This window comes from Channa argus, chromosome 1 (assembly GCF_033026475.1).
Source record: "Channa argus isolate prfri chromosome 1, Channa argus male v1.0, whole genome shotgun sequence".
Taxonomy (NCBI): Eukaryota; Metazoa; Chordata; class Actinopteri; order Anabantiformes; family Channidae; genus Channa; species Channa argus.
The window spans coordinates 48,288,281-48,306,521 of record NC_090197.1 but is presented as its reverse complement, the minus strand read 5'-3'; positions in this window follow the sequence as shown (position 1 = coordinate 48,306,521).

Here is an 18,241-nt window from a genome sequence, read left to right as displayed (position 1 = left end):
GGTTGTGCATCTGTGGCTCATAATGTACAAACCCCCTTTTCAAAGACGTTCCCTCGATGGCAGCATATGTCTGTAAGATATACCAGTGGTTTCTGCTCCTGGCCTCTACACACTGTGATCCCCGACCACCTGAAGATTTTCAGAGTATTATGCACTGTAGATGGTGAAAGGCTGAAAAGTACATCCAATCATGATGAACCTCTCACCTGTTACCAATTAACCTGCTAATTTTGGAATCATCCCGAATGGTGAATTTTGTGACTTTCGGTCTTATTTCAAGTGTGTTAGAGGCATTGAACTCTAAAATTGCTTATATTTACAAAATGCAATAAAAAATATTTTTTTAAGTTGGTAGCTTGGACATGATAATAAAACTTCCAATATGGCGTAACTTGGTGATGTAAGTGAAAAACCTCTGATAAAAAAAACAATAATTTCAATTTTTCAATTAAATTTTAAAAGCATTACTCAAATGCATGATTTTAACTATTTGAAAATGAATAGTTGTCACCTTTATCACCTTCTTGTTTGCTCTGGCGATGAACAGGGTGAGGTTAGACCGGAACCTCCATGGACTATGATGTTTGCAGATGACATTGTGATCTTTAGCGAGAGCAGGAAGCCGGTGGAGAAAAATCTAGAGGTGGGGGCACGCTCTGGAAAACAGAGGTAAGACTGCAGTAAGTCTAAATAAATTTGTGTGAATGAGAAAGACCCAAGACTGGTGAGGTTACAGGGAACAGAGGTGAAGAAGGTGCAGGATTTTAAAAGTACTTAGGGTCAATGGTTCATCGAACGAGTGTGGAAAAGATGTGAAGAGGCGTGTACACGCAGGTTGGACCGGGTGGAGAAAAGTGTCAGGTGTGTTGTGTGATAAAATAGTATCAGCGAGGATGAAAGGAAAGGTGTTCAAGACAGGGGTGAGACCGGTGATGTTGTACAGCCTTAGAGACAGTGGCACTGAAGAAGAGACAGGAGGCAGAGCTTTTTTTTTTGCCCTTTCAGCTTATCCCGTGAGTTCAGGGTTCCCACAGCAGATCATTGTCCGCATGTTGATTTGGCACAGTTTTTATGCTGGATGCCCTTTCTGACGCAACCCTCCCTAATTTGTACCGAGCTCGGACCAGCACTGGACTTCAGCTGGGGATGGGGATGAGAACGGGCTGTTTGGGGTTCAGTGTCTTGTTCAGAGACACGTTGACATATAGCTGGGACCAGGGATCCCGGCTGCCTTACCAACTGAGCTACAGCCGCCCCCAGAGCTTAATACTTGTTGCTCTGTTCAGAATTCATATTATTTTACCTATTACTCGCTGTCAAAAGTAACTCGTTACATTACTGTGTATATTAGTTTTCCAAAGGGTTAGGGGCTCAATGATGGATTAAGAGTTAATAGTGGTAAAGGGCAACATTTCACCCACCCATTCACTGATGATTAAAATTCAGGTTTAGTTGTTTTGCCCCTGAGGGTCTACAGCCATCCTCTGTAGCCAAAGAAGGAGCCACAGAAGGCTCGTCTTCGTTGGGGTGTATCTCCACGAGCTTTCCAATTTACAAAGTGTTTCAAGAGGTTTGATGTTGATGGAACGAATCTTCAGACAACTTACAGGTTACAGTGATGTTCTTTTCACCTTTGGTTCTGACTAAATCAAATTAATGGCAATATTATCAGCTGCTGAGTGTAGACACTTCCATCTTCAACACCTGTTTACTGCTTATATTGATGCTAATAGCTGAAGTGTGCAAGTACAACAATTAGTATTAAATGTTACATTTCAAATCAATCTTTGTTGTGGTACTGTTACTTGGAGGGAGTAACAGTAATAGCATTACATTATTTTTCTTTTCACATTAACTGTTACGTTGAAAAGTCCCTTTATTCCAGCTTAACACAGTTTACGATTCTGGCTTTTGTTACTATGGAGCCAGCTGCTGGGATAGACCATATGTAAATGCTATAAGGGCTGTAGTAGTACTGTAGGGCTGCACAATGGATGGAGGTAGCTTTTTGTATAACACAGGAAAGTACGGTGATTGTAGTGTAAGAGCAACCAGCTTCGGCTCAGCACCAGTGCTTCACACCATAAATCTGCTGGACAAACGTCTCCCCTGATAGCTCACACCTAACCCCTTGTCATCCTTCTCCTTTCCTCGCCAGTTCCTTCCCCTGTCCTACTGGCCTCTGTCACCCCTCTTTGCTCTCCTTTGGCTGCCTGGTTGACAGTTAGAGCCAGTCAGGGTCACCTCCCCCACTTCCCACGGGTTTGAAGGGTGCAGCTCTAGAGCTGGAAGCCCCACGCCCCAGTGGCTCCCTGACTTGCCCCCAGCGAGAAGGGAGTGAAATGTGGGGAAGTGCAGATCTCTCTGCTGGGAGAGCAGGCTGCGGGTCTGGAGGTTTGGCCCCGTACTGGTGCTCCTTCTGCAGTGAGACCAGGACAGACATTGCCTGCCAGGCGCTGACTTGACCTTCTCAAACTGATGTGGCCAAAGCTGGCAGAGCAGTCAGTGCTGCCACTGATTTTTGGTGGAAAAATGATCTCTGGCCCTTTCTCACTTGCTCATTGTGCACTTCTTCTTCTCTTGTTCTCATAACATGCAGTTTTCTTTCTCCGTCTCACAGTGCAGTGACTCTTTAGATCAGCTCCCTATGTAGTTTTTTCACTGTGAGAAACTTAACTTAATCATATATTTTATTAAATGCATCCTATACCTTGTGTCCTTATACTATCTAAGCCACTAAAAGCTGTTAGACTGTGTTTGGTTGAACCATGTCTCCTCAAAATTATGTTTTTTTTATGTCTTTTTGTGGGTAAAGTTTTTTCCACCGTATTACATTTGATACTGAACACAGCAATCAAATGTACTTTACAATAAATATTATCGTTATGCAGTATAACTTCCAGTTTGTCTGAAAGTGTTATTAATGTCTTTGTGAATAATTTCAAACACTCGTAGCACTTAAGAGAGACAAACTTTATAGACACGTTTATTTTCTTTTAAACAAAACCACAATCTTTCTTTAACCTAAACCAAAGTGCTTTTCTTGGCCAAACCCAACGACACATCCTGGGTCTTCATCCACACAAACCACCTTCTGCTGACTCCATCTCCATTAATAACTGTAGCACTTCATTCATTCATTAATAACCCATTCAATCCATTAAATTTCATATGTAGTGTACAACTATAACACAATGGGGCCTGAGAGCTCAACATAACGCGCCAAAGGAAACATATGCTAACAGACCAAATACTAGTAAATTTGGAAAACAACCTAATCACTTTAGCAATGCATGTATAAAATTTAAATAAAAAAATAATAGAGTAAGTGCTGCAAACACAAAAAATGTAAGATGTAAATACTTCTGTGAGGCAAATACACAAAACACAATTAATAATTTATAAGGAATTTAATATGATTAAAAAACATACATGTTACCTTGTTTCCAGACACCAGTCAATTTCAGTAGCTTTTGTACATCACTGCAGCAGCAACAAAGATGTGCCTGCATCACATTTAGTGCCCCCCATTGAAACCAGACTTATGGCACTAAAACATGTATTTGCAGTTTGTGTTGTTACACTACTGAAGCTGTTTGGTTAATTAGGGCCAACAAAGCTAATGAAAACCAAGAGGAGCTGCAGGCCGAGCGGTTATTCACGGCTGCTCTCATTGCTACGAGAATCACTTTTCCCATTGTTTTTCCATTTTTAAAAAAGTCGGGAAAATGTGGGAAACAAGGAAGCAACAAACAATATGTATTTTGTCTTTTTTTTTTATCACAATAACAGTATCCCAGACAATAACTGCAATGTCCTTGTATGTTTAGTTTTCTATTCCACCTCTGTCGCCATTTATATATCAATTTCTACTAGAAGTAGCACAGATGACCATGTAAACTGGGGGGAAACACACTTACTGACTGGTCGTGAACAGCTGGTCTTTCTGGAGATAGACAATTTTTCTTAACAGTAAAAAACTGGTTAATCTGACAATAAGGGGAGATATCAACCACTAAGTACAATAGAAATTAGGTATATAAAAATAAAAGGTACCAAAAGCCATATACACACACACATATGGAACACAAAATGAAGACATATGCCACCTTGAGGCACAAAATATTTTCCACATGATTTCATGACATAATTTATTATTGGTGAAAGATAAATATTTAATGCAAATTTGATTCAGTATGTGTATCTGCAGAGGTGTGTATTTGAGTGTAGCTGTGCCTGGATACTCTATGCATATACTATACATGAGTGTGTTTGTTTGTACACTGTGTTATTGAAAGTATTTTGTGTGCGAGTGTGTGAGCATGCATCTCCCAGCGCCCAGCGGCAGTAGCCCGTTATTGAGCCTTTGAGAGGCGAAGCGGCTGATAAATTCAAACTCTTTGTGTAATTGTCTTTCACATCTGAATACAAATCCCCGCTGCTTATGATTCATCATATTTATTTTTTTATTTCCTCCGGCAACATCTTTTATTAGTTGTGCACTCAGCAGTGAGATTTAATTTCTGCAGGAGGGGACAACAACGTTGGCTTGATGATTATTATTGAGAATGTGATAGTACAGAGGCTGAAATAAAATCTATAGTGCATTAAAGTGACAGATTAGGAGGGGCGGAGGGTTCATTTACAAGTGTTAAGACATCAGCGGCTAATGCCCTGCAATGCCAAATAGCAATTCAGCCTGGTCCTTGCTCTGTAGGAGTGTGTCTAAAGGGAGAAGCTTAAGGGAGTGTGTGAGGAGTGTGTGTGGCCACAAGAACAGTGTATGTGCTACACTCAGCAGGGAGCCTCTAGTGGAAATACTTAAGCATTGCTAAAATTGAAATAGCTCTTGCGTGTAGCAGTGCCAGAGAGAAGAGAGCTGGCCTGAGGACTTAGAATTACTCAACAACAGGAAACAGTGGATGTACTACTGGCTGAATACATATGCATATGAATGTAATAAAATATAAGTCACTTGATGGACATTTTTTCAGTTGCGTGATGTTTATGAACATATCACTGAAGAAACCATAAAAATGTAATAAGCAGGAGCTTGCAGGATTAATTTTGCTTCTGCGTCCGTTAAAGTGGCCTTTGTTACAGTGATAAGATAGTAAGCATTGTTGTATTTTATAGCATTGTTTTACGTCATTTTCAGATGTTTCTGTCTTAAAGAAATAAGCTTCCAAATGCCCGAGCATGTAAAACTTTATTCTACAAAATCCTACAATAACAAACTTTGGTTTCTTTCGAGAATGCACACACGGCAAAGTGCAGACTAATGGGAATCTCATGTAGATCTGAAACAACCTAAGGATACTACCCTGATGCCCCTTAGTGGCTGAAAGCTTTTGATAAATAAAGCTGTGATAAGCCAAAGAAGAGTTAGTGTGATTTGTTCATCAACATATATATAAAAACAAAACCTGCAGACAGAGACAAAGACAAAACCAAATGAAGAAATCTCTACGATCTCTACGACTAACAGGGTCCAGCATAAACTCACCGTTTTCAGTCATATAAAGAAGATGATCCAGTCGCCAGCCATCTGTCTGAGTTGTGCATCAAACCACAATTTGCTCTACAGATTCTATGTTGTTCAACAGTTTATTAACTATAAATTGAATATTTACTTCCTTTAGTGATGGAGTTATTTTCTGTGCTCTGGAAATGTTTCCAGGAGTTTTGCTCTACTACTGTACTATAGTTTTTTCCTTTTCATTTCTTAGCACCATTTACGAGGCTTCGTTATGGTTACGTAAAATCAATGTGGTGATAGCAATAAGGCAAATTAACCACAACTACTGTATGAACCTATGCTTTGACTACTAACAGACTCCGGAGACACTTACGCCAAATACGTTTCTCTCAGCATTAGGGTTCATTAATGAAGCCGTAACCACATTTGTAACCAGTGAATGCTGCATCATTGGCATGAGAAACTGCTGCTCAGTGTCTTCCATATAGGCTTAGTAGGTGATATGCTATCTATGCTCCAGACCTTTGTGGACTTTTGTTGGAATGATAAACAATGTGGAGCAACAATGTGTAAGAGAAAAATGACAGGTTGCTGGAGTGGTTAGAGCTGCCACTTAACAGCTAGAAGGTTGCGGCTTTGCCCCTCTACCATGGCCTTTCCATGTAAAGGGTGCATGTTCCCCTGAACCGTTGTGGGTTTCCTCTAAAAACATGCACGTTAGGTTCATTGGTGACTCTAAATCAGTAAATGTGAGTGTTAACAATGGTCTCTCTGCGTTGGTCCTGAGATAGGCTGGAGAATTGTCCAGGGTGTACCCCACCTCTCACCATATGACAGTTGGGATAGGCATCAGTCCCCTGTGACCCTAAACAGCATGAGCGATGTCACATAATGGATGGATATTATGTATCCATGACAATGCACCTTCTGACCTGGTAGGTTGGATGCCCTACTGAACCATGACTATGGGCATAATACCAACTGTTAACTCACCACTGAAAAGCACAGCAACAGTCGAATCAGCTGGAAAATTAGAGCCATCATCATCTCCAGACAGGAGAAACTCACTTTTCAAAGATGCCAACGTCGGAGTTTTGAAGCTTGTTGAAAATGATGAAAAGAGACAGTTGTGAATCGTCTCCATGCAAGCCCCTCGCTAAATTTCTAACAATGGAGACACAAGCAGAGGAAGAAGAAATTAGCTCTAATCATATAATGGCTGACCGTTTTAGAGCTGACATGTTGAGTCACGCTGCGACCGGTCAAGTTGCATCGATTTTCATAACGAGTAGAAACCAGATCCACACTTGGTCCTCTTTAACTTACTCATCTCTCTCTCAGATGCCCCCAGATATTTATGTCTACTGTCTGATTCTGCTGAGTGGGGGCTTAATCAGATCCAGAGTGAGCTCCATCAGTATTCAAGCCAGCTGCTGTGAAGAAAAGAGAGATAAAGTAAGCTACGGCAGCGGAAGAGAATGGCGGAATATTGAGCGACAGAAGGTACAAAGGGGAGAGTCTCAAAATCAGGCCATGGCAGAAAGTATTTTTAAGATAACAAACTGCGTGTCTCCAAATAAGGACTGGAGAAGGGCCCTTGAAACTACGCAAGCTTACGAGATTTCTACAAATATATTGATTATGAGGGGTATAATATTCTGTATAAGTAGTTGTATACACTACTTTTTACAATTTTAGTAATTAATACTCAAAAGTGTTTTATATTTGGCTTTACTAACATGTTTGACTTGAAATAAATGAAATATATGAACTTTCCACACACACTGCAGCACATTGCAAGTTAATTGACTGATTTACTCAACTTGTTTGGCCGTGATTTCCTATTTTTAAAGTCATATTGTGCATAGTTTTATTATTATATATATACTGTTACTTTCATTATAATGGGCAGTACTTCTTCAGCTCTGTGTCTTTAAGAAGAGCCAGCTTGTGGAAGCCTGCCTGTACGCCATAGATGTGAGAACATGAGAGCAGGTGGGTATAAATGTGCATGTTGTGGGCATCCGGACCAAAATGTGGAATTCAACTTCTCATTGCCATTGTGCTATTTTAACAAAGCAGGTGTCTGTAAGGTCAGTAGATCACTAAAGCAGAAATACTGCAGGTGCATGTCTGACTGTTTTTAAATGCAAAACCATATAAGAACCTGTAACAAGGAAGGTTTCTTCGGCTGATGTCCTTCCACAAAGGCTATTCCTGATCAAGCTTCTTCCGATTGTGGAAGGATCAACTTGGCATCCAAATATAGCTGCCAGATGCTGAGCCAGGTCCTTCCTGGACTTCTCCTTCTAGTCTCTGTAAAAAGAAACTCTGAGAATTTTTTAATCAGATGTTGACAGGTTTTTTCTTGGCCCCCACTTGTGTTCTAGTTGCAATCGAATAAAAAAAACTGCAAACTACTAAACTAAATATATAAGCTCATCACAGCATTGTTAAAATAACAAATCTAATAAAGGCCTAAGACTTTTGCCCAGTAGTGTAGTTTTTTTTAAATTACTTTATGAAGTTTCTCATGACTCAAAAAAGTCTGATAACAAGCAACACATCTTCAGGTGACATCTTGAAACATTGAAATTTAGCCTGTTTTTCACCCTCTGCATTTGGCACTTCTCAGATTGCACAGAGTTCAGACACCTAACGACTCTAACAAGCTGATTTTCAGTTAAGTACCAATAAGTGTGAATGCTAACAATTTTTTTCCTGAACAAGGTGATAGCTGCCTGCTGGAAAAAGGAAACACATTCAAACTGTCAAACATTTCACGTTTAACATGTTTGAAAATTACAGGACATGAACTTCCAGGTTCAGCCTTTTTCTCTCATTTCCCCCCTCATGGACCATTCAGCTGCCACCCGATCTGCAGTCATCTGCAGTGTAATTGTGCGCCGTGAACGTGATTTCTTTAACATGTTCCTCCGCACTCGGCTCTCCCCGTGAACCCTCACTGATCCATATCAAATCTGCAGGTCACTGGGCCTTGAAAATTCCCTGGCGATGAAGGCTTGTTTCACAAATCTGCTTGATATACAGTTTATTTCAGTTGATTCACACAGGATGGGTCAGGGTCGAAGAATGTACTAGAGCATATGAAACATTAATCGGGGGGCTATTTTTACATTAGCATATATTGGGAGTGTAAATGTTAGTATGCTGCATATCTAATTTCCCACCTCTTCTTTTTTTCTCCAGTTACTATCTGATTCATGGTCCCCCCCCAGACACTGTAGATTAGGAGTATAGGCAGCATGAACTGCTATTATGTGGGGCCCACTGTGCATTAACAACAGCAGCAGGGATCTCACATCTGATCACACTAAATCAGACAAATGCGGACGCGAGGTGATGGAAGTGAGGGTGGAGGAAGGAAGGGAGGAATGGTCTGGAGGGATGTAAGGAGGGAAAAGCTTACTGCCAATGTCTAGGTGTGAGATGTGTGTTAGTTGAACTGCCCAAGCAAATAAAAAAAAAAATAAAAAAAAACACTATTCCAAAAAGATATATTCATACACATGTTATACAGATGTGTTGTGTATTTTCTTTGCTCCAAAAAGTTCATGTCCTTTCACTTGCTGGGGGCATCTGTTCTGCATATTGCAGTCAAAACCTCGCCTCAATTACTTCCAGAGTGTAAATATATAAATTAAAGGAGAGCAGACATAATCAAAAATCAGTATGTGAGCCCCTGGCCGTCCCTGAACAACTGAGCTTTCAGATCTTCTTTGTCATTTCTGGAGCTAGGAAGCCACTGGGCCTGTGGAGGTCACAGAGCTCAGGCCTCATCAGCAGGGCTAATTTGATTGTGGCAGAACAATGGTTAGCGCAGCCTGGACTGCTGACGAGATGCATATTAATGTCTAGTGCAGACTAGGCCAGCTTTCCCCCGCAGAGGGGGGGGGGCACAACACTTTATGTACATAACATAACACATCTCTCTGTCTCTCTTTTGCTTCATTTATTTGTGATACTGTTGATACATTTATTCGTGTTGTGCAAGTTGTAATCAATTACTCTGGTGTCAAGCACTTAGCTTCCACAGCGGCATATTTATTTGGAACCTGTGGACATATAGTACAAGAAGACCCTTGAGTGATTTAAAGCTGTATTCATGTGTTTTGCTTGTTTGCTTGTTAAAATTGAGGCCAATATCCCAGCAGATTCAATGCAACAGTTAAGGGCTACTGAATGGCACCAAAGTGGATGAATCTTCTTTATGGTTCAGTTTTGGTTAAGCTGCTAGATCCTTTCAATTCATTATATATCCAGCTTTTGGTCATTTGGTACCTAAATAATGGTGATAGTGAACCAACTGTGTTGAAATACATGTTAAGTGTATCATGGAAATTTGTAGCCTGCTTCACATCATTTGTTAAAATATGGTATGATGTTCAAAATGCAACTCACCAAATGTAATGAGTTGGTCAAGTGAGTTTAGCTGTGTTCATCGTCCACTGTTCTTGGACGGGGCAGACTAATGATGAACACGGCTTCACACAGCATCTTCTGCTGACATGTGAGCATACTAATGGCTGGTGTAGCTTAGTGTAACCCCTCAGTCCCACAGTGAAGCATACTAATGTCGCTAAAGTAAATGCAGTCCTGCTGCACCAAAGAGCATACTAATTACCATGGCTGCCCTTATCGGTGACCTTGGCAGGTCACTTAGCAGTGTGATCAGGCCCTGACTCCCAATAAAGACACTTTAACAGGCTGAACCACAAGGGCAGAGAGTTTCTTTCCATTCTCCTTCTCTCATTTTCATGGTGTGTTTTTAGTGGAACAGCAGTGCAGCCAAAGCCTTTAAAGGTTCAATTCTATTCACTCTTGTAACCAAAAGCCTACTCAGCTTGCAGTAAGTCTTAACTTGTTAAAAAAAAAAAAAAAAAGACATATTTAGACCTTTTTGCTATTCCCAGCAACTACAACATGTTATGAAATCAAAACCGTATGTGAATATGTCAACACCACATGAAGTGTTGTTCAATTAGTCTGAACTGTCCACCTTTCTTCCAAAAGATACTGCAAGTAAATATCTAGATAGTTTTGTTAACATGATAATTCTTTTTTTTTTTTTTGTATAGCACTGTCTTGAGAACAAAAATGTGTTCTCAAACAATATTTTTGACTTCAATTGCAAGGGAGCAGTATTCAGTAAATTATTACTATTATTTATTTCTAGATCGCTGTGTCTTTCCATCATGTTTTGTGTTTAGAAACATAAGTAATATTGTAATAATACTACTCAATTATTCAATTTCAATGTTGATTTTGTCATTCTGGATAAATATTTGGCTCGCTGGTCTCTTATTATAAAGTCAGCTTATTTAGATGACAACATCCTGTCAATAAGTGAGTGCACTGTTCCTTTAAATATCTTTATTATTTTGTCTTCGTTTCAGACACCTACCACACACACACACATGCACACACAGTCCTTGTACTCTGACTCTATTTCCATCTATCCTATAGTTGTAATGAATACACATGGTGGGCCTACAGGTGGGGTGGGTGGGGTGAAGATGCACTTTTCATCCTCCCCCTTATTTTACATGCCACTGATTTTCCAACTTTCCTGACTCTGACTCTTTCTTCATTTACCTGCACATTCTTCCTCCAGTTAATTCCATAAAAGAAAACAGTGTAGAGACAGTTATGACTGGGATTAAGTTGGTTTATTTGTTTGTGTGAGTGTGACTGAGGCTTCGCTTTGTGTGTACCATGGGAAATATGATTCCATAGCTGTACAGAAGAGCACATGAAGGGCTGAACAAATATTCATATACATGCACAAACACACAGATGTTGACAAAAATCTTGAAAAACTTGGAAACATGATTATGGTCAAACAAATCCCTACAAAAAAAAAAAAGCAGGCAAATGAAAGATGGAGGACTAAGAACTCTTGCCTGTACACAACCACTGAAACCACACAGCCCCTGACCCAGCAGAAGTAGAGTGGGCCAACAGCAGCATCCGGTTGCCCAGTCCAGGATCCATTAGCCTAGAAGAGGCATCAGTGGGGGATTAGCATCCCCTTTCAATCCTCCTCCAGTGCAACATCCAAGCGCCTACCCCCCACCCCCACCCACCCCCTTCTTCTTTGACAGCTCCCTGAGCCCGAGCCAGGCTCTCCTGACTGGCCCAAAAGCTCGGCCAGAGCCCCCGTGTCTCTGGAGCCTCCACTGCTCCCCGCTTTAGCCTCAGCTGCTAGAGATGTTGTCCCTAATTAACAAGGGATTAAGCCATCATCTCGGCTTGTAATACAGCCTGGATGGGAATTCCAATATGGAAGCCTCGGGGAGGAAAAAAGAGCAAGAGGAGGGAGGTGGAGGGTGAGGGGGATTGGACTGGGTAGAAAGAGAGAAAGAGAGAAACTAGTGGCGTTTAGCAGCTCAGTAAATTACTCTTGACCCGCAGGACTGAGGGGAGTCTGTCGGCACAGCAAGCCGGTTGCCAATTACAACAGCTCAGGCCTGCCAAAAGTTTTATTGAGTGCAGGGCGGGGGCAAGTTGGAAGGTGATTGGTGTGCATATGTGTGTATGAGCATTAGTGAGATTCATTTTTGGCATTTTTGGCCTTTCACCATGTTATTTTCTGTCCAGATTGGAAGTATTTGCATTGGGAGGGATATTGACATAATGATGATGAAAATTTGGTGGAGGTTAAGAAATGTATTTTTTTCTCCAGACGCTGTTCATTCTATCTCCTCTGCCTCCTTTTCTGCTTTTTCATATCGCTATTGTTAGTTGTTAGTAGCATTACGTGCTTGCCATCATTAAACAATCTTCTTTTTTTTCTAAGAAGGATCTGTACAATTTGTTTTCTGTATCTGTCTCCCCAGGAAATGGTCTCCACGTACATAGCGCTTTTCTACCTATTGCCACTCAAAGCACTTTACACTGCTTCTCGTTCTCCCATTCGCACTCACAATCACACACACACTCACACATCAATGGGGGAGCTGCTATGCAGCTGGCCAACACTCACCGGGAGCAAATAAGTTGGGGTTTAGTGTCTTGCAGGAGGAGCCAGGGATCACACTAACACCTGGGGGATTAGTGGATGACCACTCTACCTCCTGCGTCACAGTCGCCCCAGCTAAGATAAGCCCATGTTATAATATAAAAATGTTAAAACGGAAACTAGATAATGTAGCAAAGTACTCTTAGGCACTTGTACGCGCTTACTGTGAGTTAGTTGTTTATTTGAAAATTGTGTGCAAATTGTGAGTAAAAGCACAGAGCGAAAATGAAACAAGTTGTTTTATATTAATAATAAATTAAGTTTACATTAGTAGTCTTTACTGAGAATCAACAGAATTCCTTTCTGCTGACGGTTTAAAGAATCAGTTCTTTCAACATGAAAAACTAATATAAGCTTTAATAAGTTCTGAGAGTAAAAACTACCAATGTGAGCTTAATAGAAAACTTTTGGTTTAAAGTGTAGTTCAGTGAACTATTCTGCTTTCTTTTTCCCATGACTTACAATCACTCAGACTTTTCTTCAGCGTACTTTATAGTAATAAAGTACTAACTGGGCTAATTCAGAGGGGGTTAAAGGGAGTTTATCAGAGTTAGACCAATTTAACCCTTTTTAACTTTACATTGTAGTGTAGATGTGCTGCATCACCAACAATTGTTAATCATATATGGTCTAATGAATCTCGTTATATTATATATAATTAGGCCTGCCGGTAATATTTATTTTCATAATTGATAATGACTCATCTGATAATGATTTCCTTAATTCCTTTTTAGCCAAACAATGGTGGTCATAATAATCTTGGTTTCAGTCTACACCTCTTTGATTAAACTACTCTGATGGTGATTCTTCTTTTTTATTCTATTTTACACTATATATTTTAAAACAATATTCATTCAATTGATCAAAATAAAGACTAACATTTCCCAAGATCCTATTGTGGCATATTCAGATCGCTTGTACAAACCACTTATTTAAAAACCTATAATAGACGAACATACAGAGACAGAATGATTGGTACGATTTAGGGTTGTAACAATTAAAAATTTCAATCGTGATTAATTGCAAACAAATATTGAGATAGAGGTTAGAGCTACATTAAAGCTTATGGGGGGGACTAAGGCCATGTCGTCTGCAGGTCTCGGAAATATAGAGGCTTTCAGACCAGATGCAAGGGTAACTGTCAACTGTAATAAATATCCTGGATTGGGTTCCCCAGTCAAGTGTGATTTGGGTCTGTTTTCTGGAAGAAGACATTTCTATGGAGCTACACATCAATATTTTACAACCCCTTGGAAACAGCCATCGGCCCAAACCACCTGCTTATGACTCTATTACTATCAATAAACCTTCCTCATAAATTTTTTGAAAATATTTCAGTTAATTGGAATAGAGTCTACCTGTTGGTTCATTCCCTTTTGTATTGTGCAGTTTAGTTGCACAGGAACACTGTTGAAATTCAATACTTGCATGTTGAGCTGTTTTAAGATAAATTTATCTGTTGTTTTATTATTTTTCGAACATATTTCCAGGCTGACAAACTATATGTATTTTCAGACATTATTCACATGGTAAAAGGTAAAAGTCTAGTTTTGTTATCATGGGTATTAGCTGTCAAATGTAAAGAATCACACACAATTTTCTTCAACATAATATCAATTCAATATAACACATGCGCCATTGCTTCCAATATTAAAACTATAGATAGCTACATTGATCTTTGTGTTGTTGGGGGATTGATGGTATCTTGAGTTAATGTGAGCCATTTTAAGTGTGCAGTGTCCTCTATTATCGTCCTAGCAGATTACTACACAAACAAAAATCAGCTGTTCTGACTCACAAAGGGGAGCCTGTCATATCTGGCAAAAGTGCTTATTACAAATACTAGTCCCAGTTTTAGGTCTTGGCCAAATCTCCACAGGAAGGCCATTAGCCTCCAAATCAATTCCACCATTTAGCGTTAGGAAGTGTAAAGGCAGTAAATTTGAGGTGATGTGATCTGTGGTCTGTTCTCCAGTTTTCGCTCTTTAGTAGGGGGGGTGGGGGGTCCAGCCTGCCACTGTGTCTGCAGCTGATGTAAACTGATGCAACCTTCATTCAAGACAAAGCAATTCAAAAAAAAAAAAAAAAAAAAAAAACAAGAGGAAGAAGTGTGTGGGATCAGTGTCCACTATGAATAGCAATACACACAGTGTTTGGTAGCATGTTGCACTGAGGTTTCATAAACCAGACCTAATAATTGATGACAGCGTTGGATAACGATCCAGCGTGCATGAGTGTGTCTGCAAGGCGAATAAGAGACTATAGTTGCGATAGTGTTTGTGAATGTCAGTCACATTCAGCTTCTGTACTCTAGTTCCACTGTAGATTCAGATTAGAATCGAACCGTAAACACTAACATCACTGCATCATTTTCCACTGGAATCAGCATCATTGGCCAGACAGAAAAAAATATTTAATTTGCAGTGTAGCTGGACAGTTTTTAAAGTCTGTCAGACTCTGTAAATAAGTGTTACTTTGAGAGTTTTGAGACAGTAAAAAAAGAAACCGAATAGTAAATAGTGAGCGGTGTCCTATTAATACGTTGTGTCAGACTGGCCTGGATTCCGACAGCCTCTTGGACAAAATAAAGTTCAAATGCAGCTTTCATCCAACAGCCACACTTAGACACTCATGCTGCTTGTCAGGAGTGACGAGTCTGTACTGTCGGTGTAGTTAGCTGGATTTCTTCTTAACTATGCCACATTTATATTTCATATGTGTCCCATTGTTTCTTTGACAAACAGTATCTTATTGGCACTGTCAAGATGTGATTTACTATGTTGTGAGCAGTGTTGGAAAGCAACTGAGTACATTTCCTTAAGATAGTCCATACTTTGACTTCACTATATTTCAGAGGCAAATATTGTAATATTGTTATTATTATTATTATTGCTGTGGTTGACTGGCGTATTTTAACAACAATATAAAATACATCATAATCAAGAGTTTATTCATCCCTGGTGTGAAATTCAAAAGCTACACAGCAGTATGATAAGGAATATAAATTATTTTCATTAGATTTAAAACATAAGGTTGTTAACATAAGCTCCATAATTTCCAGCTGCAACATTAAACAATGAACATATTTGATAATTAATCCTCAAATACTAATCCAATAAGACAAACCGTGATGTAAAATCAGACATTCGTGATAAAGAATAATTTTGTTTTTACTATGCTTAAATAATACCTTTGTGCTTAAGGAACATTTTGAATAAGTAATATATTGTCCAGACTATGAAAGTCTGTGAACCGTTTAGAGTGTTATCTATTACTGCAAAAATGTGAATTAAAATGTGATTACATTTTTCACACGAGTACGGCGTACTCAGGAAGGCAGAGCGGTTGTCCACCAATCTCACAGCTGTTGGTTCAATCCCCGGCTCCTCTGATCACATGTCAAAGTGTCCTTGAGCAAGACACTGAACCCCATCTTAGTTGCTCCTGGTGAGTGTTGGCCAGCTGCATAGCAGCTCCCCCATCGGTATATGTGTGTGTGTGGTTGTGCGAATGGGTGAATAAGAAGCAGTGTAAATTGCTTTGAGTGCCTATAGGAAAAGCACTATATATGTGCAGACCATAGACCATTTACTAGATAAAGAGAATCTAATTAAAGAAATTTGAAAAAATTATAAAAAATGAATTTTTTATTGTAAATCCAGTGTTGCGTATTTGTGCAGGGTAAATGTATGTAAACATTTAAGATAATCAATTAATCTAAAAGGGAAATTAGATTAGATTAGATTTGGTTGATCATTGGTGAGTGTAGGAGGCCCTGACTTATTTAAAGAAGAGAAATATGGATCTTTACAATCAAAATATTCACAGCACAAGTGTGTAGACATGTGTCATGGCACCAACAAAGGAGATTTCTGAAGATCTTAAAGATTTGTCCATAGTATAGGCTTGTAAGAGTTACAGAAGAGTTTGGACTCCACCAGTTCAGTCAGGCAGACCATATACAAACAGTACATTTAAATGGCAAAATGAATACTAAAGAGCCAATTTTGTCTATTTAATCTTCCAAAACATAAACTAAAACCAGGGCCCAATTTTCAACTCATTGCTGTTCTTTGCTGTATCCGTAGCAAGAATATACCTTTAATGTTTGATGAGATAAATATCTTTTCTCCTAATGATAAGATAGTAAGTTATAATTATAGTAAGACATATTTGTATATTTTGCAAATGCAATACAAATACACTACATGAATGGTTTTACCAAAGTACAAAATACTTTCACCAAAATAAAAAAAACAAAAAAACAATCAATTTGTGTATTCCTGACATCTCCAAAAGTGGTGTTGAAAACAAACAATGCCAACCCGCGCCTTTCTTTAGTTACACTTTTAAAGCATCTGCACGATGTTCACTGTCAGTGCGTTTGATATGTTTCCATTTCTGGCCCATCACTTATGTTTGTGTTTAGCTGGATGGAGCTACGCTGGGAATTATGTGGTGTAATCAAACTCTGTTGTCCCATTCTGTCTCAAGCTACAAGGGGCAACAGTGTGTAAATGCCCAGACTGTGTGGGTGGACTAAGAGCTTTAAGTAGAGAGCTGGAACTGGGAAGTGGTAATCCTAGGATAACCGGTAGCGACAGCTAGTCTGGCACTGTCAAAAGTTCAAACATACACCCTCTGACATCATGACAGCTCACTAATTAAGATGCTTGGTTTCTGTTTAATTTGTACACAAATTACAATTTGGGACTTAAGAATATACTCTATAACTTCTTTTAAAAGACATGTTCATAACTCGTGGAGAGGTGCTGTTAATGCATCCCATGCCTTACAAAGAAGCATTGGCAAAAATGCAAATATTGCCTTCTGAAGGTTTTGGAACGAGGCTTGTCCATCCAAGAACAAACTCTGTGCATCACATGCTGACACTAAATGGTACCTTTAGAATATCTACGTATGGTAAATGGCAAATACTCTGCACTTATATAGTGCTTTTCTACCTATTGGTACTCAAAGCGCTTTAGACTCCTTCTTAATCACCCATACGCAGTCACAATCACACACACACACACACACACACACACACTCATACACTGATGGGGGAGCTGCTATGCAGCTGGCCAACACTCACAAGCGCAACTAAGTAAGTCAGTGTCTTGCTCAAGGACACTTTGACATGTGACCAGAGGAGCCGGGCATTGAACCAACAACTGTGAGATTGGTGGAGAACCGTTCTACCTTCCTCCTTTTACTTATGAGTAAAAGTACCTACTTACCTACTTATGAGACTCCAGACTTTAACACAGCATCAGTATATAAACCTTTAGGTGATAACTGATAACTTTAGGTTTAACTGATTTCGAGTCTCCTGCCACAGCTTGTGTGATTCTCAAAAGCTGCATATTGGATGTTTTAAGTGGGAGATGTGTTCTATTTCTTGACAGAGAAAGATAATAAATCATTGCTTCTCTCTGTACTTTACCATAGCCAAACATGTTTGGGTGTCACGGGCATTCGTTAAGATTGTGGTCTTTCTTATTTCTTTTTATCTCTATTTACAACTCAAGTCCTAGCAAGAGCTAAGTCAAGCAATGCTTCAAGTGCAGGTGCTGCAGTAGCTGTAGGACCACAGGCCACTTCAGTAGAAGTCTGCAGGGGTGTTAATATACTGCTCAACCTTACAGCCATTTTATTTAAGTCCATTCAATTCAGCCTTATTCATATAGCACCAATTCAAACAAGTAATCTCAAGGCAC